The sequence below is a fragment of the Brassica napus genome, chromosome C4 (assembly GCF_020379485.1).
Source record: "Brassica napus cultivar Da-Ae chromosome C4, Da-Ae, whole genome shotgun sequence".
In the NCBI taxonomy this organism is placed as follows: domain Eukaryota; kingdom Viridiplantae; phylum Streptophyta; class Magnoliopsida; order Brassicales; family Brassicaceae; genus Brassica; species Brassica napus.
In genome coordinates this window covers 30,110,317-30,122,877 of record NC_063447.1, presented here as the reverse complement: position 1 = coordinate 30,122,877, position 12,561 = coordinate 30,110,317, and the positions used below count along the sequence as shown (strand labels likewise).

At 29.8% G+C, this 12,561-nt stretch overlaps 1 long non-coding RNA gene and 1 pseudogene across 2 annotated transcripts; one reads left to right on the top strand and one right to left on the bottom strand.

The window, feature by feature from the left end:
- Positions 1-6,388: 6,388 nt before the first annotated feature.
- Positions 6,389-8,296, bottom strand: LOC111201990 (annotated as a pseudogene).
- Positions 8,297-8,601: 305 nt separating this feature from the next.
- LOC106394603 lies at positions 8,602-10,110 on the top strand. Of its 2 annotated transcripts, none has more exons than XR_007322176.1 (5): positions 8,602-8,819; positions 8,941-9,285; positions 9,391-9,462; positions 9,565-9,647; positions 9,764-10,110. It is a non-coding gene; the product is annotated as an uncharacterized LOC106394603 (long non-coding RNA). The 2 variants fall into 2 exon arrangements; XR_007322175.1 differs by having other exon boundaries at positions 8,933-9,285.
- Positions 10,111-12,561: the final 2,451 nt, after the last annotated feature.

Here is a 12,561-nt window from a genome sequence, read left to right as displayed (position 1 = left end):
AATAGTTAACATCATCATTTTATAAAGTAATTTACTTGATACTAACGAGGGTATAGAGATCACTAATTCAAGCCATGATCATGACAAGAGCTCTAGCAGCAGCAATAGCGGTAGTGGTCATAGCAACATCTCAGAAGATGAATCCCATAAAGTTCAGTGGAAACATAATGATAATGAAACTGGTTTATTTTCTGAAGCTATTACTGTGATTTTTGTGCCAAATCAAAATGTTCCAGTTGCTAGAAATGCTCTATTTATGGGTTATATTGCTAATGTGATTGCAGAGAGACAAGTTTGATGAATTCAACTACACTCAATGATCCAAACACTCAGTAGATGTCATAATCTTAAACATCTCAAATCATAGTTTATATCTTGTAACATATACAAAAATCAGTTGGTACACTTTTATAAATCAAATTATAAAGCTTTATAAATCATTTCATAACACGTAAAACAAAAGTCAACTGATAAACACTAATAATTTAACTTAAAACTCTTAAAATCAGTTTTAAAACTCTAATAAATCAGTTTATAAATCCTAATAAATCAATTTATAAACCTATATAAAACAAACTATAAATCTTTACAAATCATGTTATAACACATAAAAAGCCAGTTTATAAACACTAGTAATTCTACTTATAAACAATTAACTCAGTTTATAATTATTTATAACATTTATAACATTTATAAATCAGTTTATAGACATTTACAAATCTATTTATAAAGCATTATAAATCAATTTATAAACTCTAATAGATCATTTTATAAATTCTACTAAATAAATTTATAAACCCTTATAAATCAATTAATAAAATGTTATAAATGTTATAAATGTGTATATCCTGGTTTTTACATTGTGGGAATTTAAAAGAGTTTTTATCATTGCTTACTTCACTGCACCATTTGGTTTCCTTATATTTTAATGGAAACCCAACAATCTCAACGTATCCAAACGCAACAGCAAATTCTTGTCACATGTTTTCACACTTGTCTTTAGCTCGGCCTCTCCTATGTACCTATAATTACAAAAATGGACATTTCTTTGGTAATATTAAGCAGCAAAAAGTAACTCAAATATCAGTAATAAGAGTTAACAAATTATTTCAAAGTCTATAAATATATTTATAAGAGTTTATAAAACCATTTACAAAAATTTATTAGAGTTTATAAAATCTTTTATAAATTCAAAAATCATTTCTAAGAGTTCACATAAATCATTTTACAAGGTTTATAAGAACTTATAAATATATTATAAATCATTATAAACGGTTTTTAAAAAGTTTATAATGGTTTATAAGAATTTATAAAGGGGTTACATGTGTTTATAAAGATTTTATATAGATTTTATAAGGGTTTATAAATGTTTATAAAGGGTTTAAATAAGTTTATAAAAACGTTATATAAGATTTGTAAGGGTTTATAAAAGGTTTTAATGGGTTTTGAAGAGTTTGTATAGGGTTTATAAAAAATTATAAAGGCTTTATAAGACTTTATAAAGAGGTTTATAAATAGTTTAGAGAGTCTTCTTAAGCTGTTAGAGAAATATCTATTCAGCTAGAAAATATATCAGAAGTATCAGATTGGTGGTGTTTTGAAGTGTTACATCTTTTTATTTCATGAAATCAGTTATAGAGTGTCGGACAAAGCGTTGTAAGTACATTAAGAACTGGAGCATTGTTAAAAGATACAGTAAAACCTCTATAAATTAACAATGTTGGAACTTTGAAATTTTATTAATTTATAGAGATATTAATTTACAAAAGTTTCCTTATTTAGATTTTTTATTTTAAGATATATTTATTATAAGATAAGGAAAATATTTGATTTTAGTTTATAGACATTAATTTTTATTTTTTGAAATTTGACATTTATATTAATTTTATTATATTATTATGTATATATAATATATATTGCATAGAATTTAAATGTGGTTTTAGATATAATATTACTAAATCTCGTCAAAAATATATTAAGTGTTAAGAAAATATTAAAATAATTTCATTATGAATATAAAACAAACAATATAATAATAGGTTCTTACTTATATAAATATGTATACATATAAATTATTAATTTATAATTTTAATGGGACCATATGTTTACATAGAATTTTCTAAAAAAATTATTATCTTATTATTTTATCGATTTGTGTCAAATTTTGAACCGGCCTAAGTTGGGACCGGCGAAATTTATTAATTTATAGAGATTATTAATTTATCGAGTATTAATTTATAGAGATTCTACTGTAGTTGATTGCTACTACTACTTCATCTGAAGGATGAATGCTTCTAAAGCTATTAAGAAACAAACATTTTGAAGAAGTCATCATAGTCTTCTTTGAGAGTGAATTCAGCTGAATCAACGGCCAAGCAAGAGGAGTAGAAGGCATCATCATCATAGAGCCATGGCGGATTGGGGAGCGCCATGGAGTTGATGAGCTCTTCAAGCAATCAATAAACTTAGGAGATGGAATCTCTTCTGGTTCGTCACAAATCAGATTGTTCTTAACATCCATCTGAAACCAAAAACACACAAACCAAGTAGAGTCACAAAAAGTACCATTTCAAGTTTCACAACTAGAAGAAAGATACACATTGAATCAAGGAACAAGATACTCAAAAATATTCAACACAAAATACTCAAAAGAGGAAAGATTAACAACATATATCAAAAACGATAACACATAAGCATTATGTTCTTCATCGATAAATATTTATAAGGTTTTATAAATTTGAGATTTAAAAACTTCATGAGAAAATCTTTGTTTTCCTTCCCAGAAACTGATTTTTGAGAAATCACGCTAAAATTAAACAAAGAGATGATGATCACCATCGATTTTCCGGTCATCACTGTTAGCTTTCTCACATAGATCATTTTGTTCGTTTGAGATCGTCAACGTCGTCGGATTTGGCCGAAGAACTCGTCAACATCGTCGGATCTGGCTGGAGAACTCATCGTAGTCGTCAGATCTGACAGGAGAACTCGTTAGCGTCGGCGGATCTGGCCGAAAAACTCATCAGCGTCGTTGGATCTGGCCGGAAAACTCATCGTCGTCGTCAGATCTGGTCGGAGAACTCGTCAGCGTCGTCGGATCTGGACGGAGAACTCGTCAGCGTCGTCGGATCTGGACGGAGAACTCGTCAGCGTCGGATCTTGCCGGAAAACTCGTCAGCGTCGTCGGATCTGCTCGGAGAACTCATAGTTGTCGTCGTTAAATTTGGATCTGAGATTTGAAAAACTCTTGGAGAAGAAAAGAATAGTTTTAGGTTTAATTAGTTAGAGGTATAATGGTATTTTGCCTATTAATTTTTTAACGGTAAAGTTGATTAATGTATAGATGAAATGTGGTATTAGGAAAGTGGTATTCGTGACAAATTTCCTAGTGTAAATAAATTCAGAATTTTAGGATATTTTAGTTTTTATGAATTTATTCATATTGAATAATGCTCCTTGTTTCTTTTCTTTTTTTTTACAGCTTCAACGCCACCTACTAACTATACACTGGGTCAGTCTCACCTATTAGACGCACATATTGACAGACCCATTAAGGAAAATGGGGTGCCACACAACACTAAATTTCTATAAAATTATGATTTGTGATTGATTTCTATTAAAAACCATTGACATCTCTTATATACTAACAGAGGAACATTGAGACAAAAGTAACTTTATCACTGTAAGTTATTTACAAGAATACTAGTTGTAAATATGAATAAATTCATAAAAACTAAAATATAATCATAAATTAAAACTATTTTTGCTTTATTTTAAACAAAAAAATAAAATATATTTTCATTATATATGTATCATAAATATACTTTAATATTAAAATAAATAATATCATTCTCCTCACTAAGTTTGTAAAGCAGTTTTACAAAATTAAGTACGATATAGTATACAATTTTTATGTTCACCATAAATAAAAAATAAAATTATATAATATTATCTACGCTAAAACAATTAAAAAATATTCAAGGTTCATAAATATATTTTCAATTTTCTAAGAAAATAGAAAACACACAAAATAAATAAAAAATATTTAATCTTTAAAATAAGTTAAAATTAGTAAACTATATATAATTCTATACTTAAAAAATTATCAACACATTTTTAATTATTAATAAACAAAAAATCATTACCTCTGAAAATAAAATAAAATTAAAATCAGTATCTATATTTTATGGAATTAAATTTTATATAAAAATAATAATGTGCTTTATAATTACGGATCCGAAGCTCGCTAAAATTAAAACAGATATTAACATCATAAATTATTATTATTAATGGTGTGATATCATACATGAGAAAAATCTTGAAACAACAAATATTAAATAGATGCAAGAAAACAAATAAGATATACTATTTAGAAATTTAACGGGTAGACTATCTATTTTCTACGAAAATTATTATATAACATCAGATGTCTCTCCTACTATGACCACGTCCTATATATTTCCGAATCAAAAGTTACAGACTTCAATCTCACTGAAATAAAAGTTTCACACTTATATCTGCTCAAAAATAAAGTTTGAAATCTGAGGACCCCTAAATGTTGGTTATAATTGGTTTACTTTTTCTAAAGAAACACTTAAGCATATTAACAGTTCATAAAACCAAATTAATACCTGGTTATGTTCAATAAACCACGGAAGTATTTGAGTACGATCCAAACCTGGTTAAGTTGGGTTGGGTTTTTGTTCTTCGTTCATTCTGGTCTGGTTTATTTTGGGGAGTTTGATGGTTTGATTTATGGTTTACATAACAAACCATTAGAACCAACATTTGTGGGGAAATAATTCTGTAACTTTTAATTGCGAAAATATAATGTGCTCATAGTTCAGGAGATATATGATGTTATATTATAGTTCTTGTGGATAAATAGTTTCTCAGCCTAAATTTTAATAATAGAGTTAATTTTTTCAACATGTTGAATGAAAAAGAATGAGACCACCAAAACCATGTAGTGTGTTGTAGTTATTGACTATTGTAATTTATGGTTCTTATAAAACAGCATAGTTATTAAACATCAATTTTCTAGTAATTTAATTAATTTATATTTTAATATTATCAAATATATCATTTTATAATATATATTTAAAAGGTTGTTTCGAATGTGATATCACGTTCATGTAAAAGTAGAAGAAGAAAAAAGTGCAAGAAACTCTTTCAAAATTTGTTATTATTATAATGGAAAAATTCCTTAAAAATACACATACTAATTTTTATTTGCTAATAAAATACACGAACTATTTTGAATTCCCGTTTAATACACGAACTAATTTTTTTGTAATTCGCAGATTTTACACATCATTTTAGACGGCGTCAACTATGTTTAACGTCAATAGTGACGACGTTAGTGTTTAATTAAACATGTTGTTTAACTGTGAAAGCAAATTCCTTAAAAATACACGAACTATATTTCATTTGCTAATAAAATATACAAATTATTTTGGATCTCTGTTTAATACACGAACTAATTTTTGTTTTCCATTAAATACACAAACTTTTGAAATTTACAGATTTTACACATTGATTTAGATGACTTCAACTATGTTTAACAAAATTTACAGAGTTTGGAACCCTAATTTTTTCAAACCTAGCTTATTCTCCAAACTTGGTTATTCTTTTCTTTGATTTCCCTTTATATCTCTTCGAAGTAAAGTCGATTTCCATGTCGACTAGGTAATAAGGATGAATAAAACTAGGTAATTTTAAACAAGTTTCTGATTTTGGAATTAGGTTAGTGTTATGTGTTTCTGATTCTCATTCTTCTCTTTGGTTGCAGTGATAATGAGTCAGTCAAAACGAACGTATAACGAAGAGGAAAGCTAATAATATAATCTACCGAGAGGGTTTTAAAGGAATTTTTCCTTCACAGTTTAAAAATATGTTTAATAAAACACTAGCATCGTCTTCACTTCTGTTAAACATAGTTGACGTCTTTTAAATCATGTAAAACATAGTTAACGCTGTCCAAATCGATGTTTGGAGAATAAGAGAAGTTGTAAGATCTGTAAATTTCAAAAGTTTGTGTATTAATAGAAAACAAAAATTAATTTGTGTATTAAACGGGGATTCAAAATAGTTTGTATATTTTATTAGCAAATGAAAATTAGTTCGTGTATTTTTAAGGAATTTTTCTTTCACAGTTAAACGACGTATTTAATTAAACACTAACGTTGTTACCACCGCCGTTAAACATAGTTGACGCCGTCTAAAATGATGTGTAAAATCTGTGAATTTCAAAAGTTAGTGTATTTAATAGGCAACATAAATTAGTCTATGTATTTCTTAAGGAATTTTCCTATTATAATTGATGATAGTTTATAGAGAAGAATAAAACAGAACCAAAGAAAAATCGTTGACAAAAAACAAAGAAAAATCAAGTTCTGCAATAATTGCAGAGGCAAATAAAGCGTTTGTCCACTGTTTGTAACACCGGCCAGTTCCCTGCAATTTCTGATCACACAGAGTTGTGGCTCCATCACAATTGTTATTCAATAGTCCAATCGAACCTGATGACATATATGTTGTTGTCCTTGTGTCTCTTTCGCCACCATCCTGAAAAAAATATTTAAAAATCAAGAAAACGTGAGAAACATATGATTAATTATTGAGGTAATGGCTTAAATAATAGTACTCGAGAATGGCAAATGTAAAACAAACCTAGAAATAAGATCATGAAGAACGCAAGAACATTGAATTTTGTCAATTTTTTTGATGAACTTTTAAATTTATTGATCAAAGAATAGATGGACTTATACAAAAAATATATATTAAAAAACTTACCCTAAGCCATGAGCCTTCTATTCCATATCAAGTGGCGTTTACATCAAACCATTTCCCTAAAAGACCCCAAAGTTTGTGATTTCCAGTATGGCTAAACCGTTTCCAAAGTGGACAGGTGGTTAAACAGAAATGATAACTCTTTCTGAAATTATTGTTGGACATACTATAGCGAGGAATTACGATTTTTTTTTAACACATCGAGGAATTACGATTACGCACTACTTTATCAATGGTACGCGTGATGGCATCAATAGCCACCATGACACCTAGCAGTTCTTTCCTTCCATAAGGTATAGAGCACAGTCTGAAACAGTATGCGGAGGAGAGTAGTGTCATTTTTATGATGACACAATTGGATTTGAAGTTCTTTCAAAAGTTTTTAAAACAAGTGTGTTTGTAGAGTTGTCGTGCACATGTAAACATCATATTTACAGTATTTATATATGAAAATGTATGTGCAGATAATTTAATTTATAATATATATATAGTATACAATTGTTAAAATAGATTTTGGGTTGAAATTTATAAAACGGAAATCAATTAAGAAAAAATATTACTGTTTAAAGCCTTTTTAGTGTGGACTATCTTTTGGTTAATAAGTACAGATATTGTAATACTGAATTAGAACAACAGACTTTTTGATTAATTTTGTTTCTATTTTTTTTTTTAACTTATACTTTCTTAATTTTTAAAAATCATTAAAAAGTCTTGAAAATTCATATTTCTTATCCGACCGATTCATTAATATTGGGGACATTTGCTAAAACCAACCTAAATATTCAAGTCAAACCTAAAAGTGTATCCCACTTTCAGTCAAATGCAAAACCAATGTAACGGGGTAGTGAAAGTACTATTCAACCCTTAAGACCAAACAAAAAAACAGAAATGTATTTTACGTTTCTATCCTTCGGAAGTCTACACGTAATAAAAGAAGTCTACATATATATAGACTTTCTACTAAGTCTACCTTATAGACTTATTTCGTAGTCTACACTCTAATTTGATCTAATAATTTAATTGTAAAAATGTATAAAAATAATTATTGTGATATTTTTAACTAATCATCAATATAATAGATAATATGAAGTAAATAAATTAAAATTTCATATAATTGAAAATTTTTGAAGAATATATACTAATTTGGTTATCATGTGTTAGACAATGTTCATAGTTTAGAAACAAAAGGTTCTAACATGTTATGTCTTTTAGTGGTAGATTTCTTAGGGTTAGATTTTAGATTGAGATTTTTTTTATTTTACTGACTTAAATTTTCAAATTAGAGTTTGATATTTGTGATATTTGATTCAGTAATTGAGACTTTTTCGATTATCAAACAAAACATTGAGGGTTTGAGATTTGTGGTTTAGGGTTTCGTAGACTCAAAATAAAGTCTACTTCACTGTAGACGTTGTTTTCAGTCTACTTTAGTTGATTACAAAAAAATATTATTTTAAAATTAAATATAGTTTTTTATGAACAAAAATGCGAAATCATATATTATAACTATTTTTAAATAATTAGTAAATCATATATTTACATTATTAAAACAATAAGTTATTAGAAGAATGAATAACAATTTTTTTTTAAAAATAATTTACATATTTGTTTAAATAATAAAAGATAAGGGAAAGAACAAAAAAAATAATTATAGTAGACTTAATTATAAATAAGTCTACCAAACCGAAAATAATTTAGTTAACCGGATTTAACCAAAATAATTAAACTTAACCAAAATTAAACCATAAACGTTTTAACCTAACCGGATCAAGTATCAGACATATAAATACATTTTTTTGTGGAATTTGGTAATAAACACAAAACCTAGCGCCGTTGGTCTCTCTCTCTGTAACAGGCGATTTCCGGCGGTCTGACCCTATCGAGTCTCTCTTCCTTCTTCTCCCACTCGCCGTCCTCTCCGAATCACCATCATGACCATAACCACCGTCCTCTCCCATCCGTCAGCCATATCCATGTTGTCTCCGTCCACCTAGTCACCACCGTTCCTCTCCTTGTCTTCTCCACTCGTAATCTCTCTTTCTTTATCTCTCTCTCTCTCTATTTTCTTATACAGTATCAAGCTCGGGTTTTCTCTTAAAATCCAATGTAAGCACCTTTTGTCTGATTACTTTACATCTAGAGTCTCAGGAGTGACGAGAGTGGTGAGTCGGAGATGAGCAGCGTCGGTGAGGAGACAGAGCTTAATTTTGACTTCCATGGAGTTTTGTTGTGTGTTCGAGCTTCGAGCTTGAGGGATGAGATGGAGTCTAGTGAGAAGAGAAGGGAGGAGATGGATTTGGCTCAGAGACGAGGGAGGAGATGGAGTTTGATTCAAAGATAAGTCTCTTACCCTCTTTCTCAGATTCTGTTTTATTTCTGATTTAATGTATTGATTATGGAGGAAACTGACAGTTTCAAATCTATAACCACAGTTTCAGGTACGTTCAGGCGAGAATAAATGTCACAAACCAGCTGAGGACTGAGGACATCGTTGTAAGTGTATACATTTTCTCGATCTATTGTTATTTCGTTGTGTCTGGACAATGGTTTCTTAGTGATTGTATCTCAGCTGATATAACTCTTTGTATATTCATTCAGGAAAATTTGGGATGTGCTTCATTCTCTTGATCACAAGCATAGGGGATGTGCTTCATTCTAAGCTGCTGAAAGGTAAAAGGCTGTAACTGTATCCAAGTTGTTTTTTTTTGTTTAGCCTATAAGTGTTTATTGGCATTGATGCACCAATGCCCTTGTTTGTCTCGTTTACTACAGGCTGTATATTATGGTTGCAGGGCTGAAATACTAGTGCAAAGAGCTTCTTTTCCTGATGAATTCACACGGTTAACAACCATCATGTGGGTAACAAGAAAAAAATGCTTATGCTAGGCCTCTTCTATTTACGTATATGGGTGCTACTTTGACTTTCCAAATCAATATTCTCTAAATATGTGTGTTTAATGTACTTTTGTAGATATACGAGATTGTCTTAAAGCATGCTTATTATAAGGATCAAGCATGAATGTCCATAAGCTACAGATTCAGTGATTGTGCAACCACTTTTTGGCTAGAATTGGAAGATAGATGAAGTTGTTGATAATTATCCTCAGAGAGAATATCTGTAGATGTTTGTAATTGGCATGGGTATTGTACTTTTGTACCAGACTACATCGTATTGTTCTCTTTGTATCAAACTGATGTATTGTGTAATTTACTTGGAGTAGACTTCAAAAGACTAATACTGAAATAGACATATGTATTGTACTTCTGTACCAAACTACATTGTATTGGATTTTGTATCAAACTACCTGTTATAAAGCAGACTTGTTTAATATAACTTCAAAAAAATACAAAAAAAGTTAAGATCTCCATGTTTAACATAGGTTGATCACTTAATACAACTCTAAAAAAATATAATACAAAGTGTGTCTTAGCCAACTCGATCAAGTTCCGCACTTGTCTATTATTCGTGACATGCATAGGAGGAGTATCCGGAGCCATTTGCTGTAAAATGATGTCTGGTAAGGAATATGTTAGCTCCACCTTCTCGATTTTCGTGTCCAGACCATAATCTTCTAGTGCCATTTCATGAAGTTCACCATGTGTACAACCATCCGGCACAAGAAACATTCTCCCTCCTTTTCGATTATTGACCACAAACTCCCACAAAGAGCCTTTCGCCACCCATTCTCCGTATACAACAGGTATTTGAGCCATTTCCTGCAAAAAAATGCAGGTTTACATAATCAGCAAAGAAATATTTCATGTTTCATAAAACTATAAACGAAGACTTACAAATACGTCTACAATTATTAGCTAAACAACAGTGTCAAATCAAATGAATTATACCTTCATAATTATAAAAAAAAATCTTTTCAAAATCATTCAAACCCATTAGGATTAACTAACACACACTTTCAAACAAAAAAAACTAGAGAAAACTTAATGAATAATACACAAATTCACATTTTTATAGATTTTTCTATGCAGAGTTAATATTCAGTCTCTGAAGATGTTGACGTTCTTTTCAGTTTACAGACGTAGACTATCAAATAGGTATATGCTTTGGGTTGGTTTTTGCAATTGACCATTTTACGGGTTTCTTTCTATAGTTGAAAAAAAGTTGTGATTTTGTACATGTAGACTTTCATTTCAGTCTACAATTTAAAAATGTTAGTTTTTGCAATTGACCAGAATTCATCCAAGATTTGACTTTCAGAACTAGACTTCATATGCAGTCTACATGTTTGAATTTTTTTGAAAGAGTTTAGTTTTGCAATTGACCAAGTTTGACTTCCAATCAGTAGATTGAAATGAATGTCTACGTGTGTGTAGACTTCTTGTGAAGTCTACTCTCAAATCCGACGGGTTGGTTTTGCATTTGACCAAAATAAAAAGATAGACTTTATACGCAGTCTACATTTTTTTTCTTAAGATAAGAAGACTACATATGAAGTCTACAATTTAATAAATTTTTGATAGCTTTTTAAACTTTTTGGTCAAACACAAAACTAACATATTCAACGAAGTCAAAGTTTTGGTCAAATGCAATACTGACCTTTTATAAACTTCGTTGGCAGTCTACAGTTTGTAGACTTCCGTTGAAGTCTATTTTGAAAAGTCAAAAGTTCGGTCAAATGAAAAACTAACATCTTTTAGGTAGACGTCTGAGTAAGTCTACCGAAAGTTTTATTTTTGTTGTCAAAGGTAAAGACGGAGACTACTGGGGAAGTCTGCGTTAGAAAAAAAATTTGTTTGGTCAATTGCAAAACTAACCCGTGCGTTGACAAATAGACTGTATCGTAAGTCTACACGGAGGCGTAGACATACAAAACAGTCTACCGTCGCGACACAGATCTGAAAAAGAACGAAAAGCATGTAAATAGTTACATTTTTCCTGTGTAAAGCTCGTTTTCAACCTTTTCAACCGTCCAAACTCCGAATATGAGCAAAAAGAAGCATCTTTGACGATTCACTAATGAAGAAACTCGAAAATATGAAGTTTGTGATTGTGAAATTGAAAGTTTTGAGAGGTTTTTAGATGGAAATGTAGAGGAGATGAGTGGAAATGAAGTTTTTTTGGTTAGAATGAGAAAAAAAAAGTGGTTGAAAATTGAATTCTAGAGTTTTAGAGCTCAAAAATGGTGGTTCATGGTGGTTGGAAAAATTGATGATGATGGCATTTTTGTAAATAAGAAGAAATGGTTAGGGTGTATTTGGTTTTTTGTTAATTTCAAAATTAATAAAAAATTAAATAAAAATAGCAATTTTGTGAATAATTCAAAAACATAAGGATAATATGGAAATTTTATTGATGAATAATATGGACAAAAAAAAGGGTTGATTTCGGATTTGACTTGAAAAAGTGGGTTGATTTTGAAAAACACCCTTAATATTGTAGCCAGATTTGGAGTCAACAAACTTTAGCTCTTCCTCTTCTGTCGTTATAGTCTTTTTTTTTTTTTTTTTGTTAAACTGTAAATTTCATATTAGTGAAGAAATATTTTACAAGAAAATCTAGAGTTTGAGCCATCTTAGCAAAAAAGAAGTAAAAAACAAGATGGGACAAGGAAATTAACTAGCATGAACAAGAAGAACAAGTTATCTCAGCCTAAGCGACATGAGTGTGTTGAAGTGCTTTTGCTTTCTCTTGGCAGAGATTATATTTCTCACTTCCCTGTCAATACCCGTGAAAACAGATGAAGAAGGGATGAAATTTTGATTGTGCACCAAATTGTTTCTTTGCTTCCAAAGGTGAAACACCACAGCTTG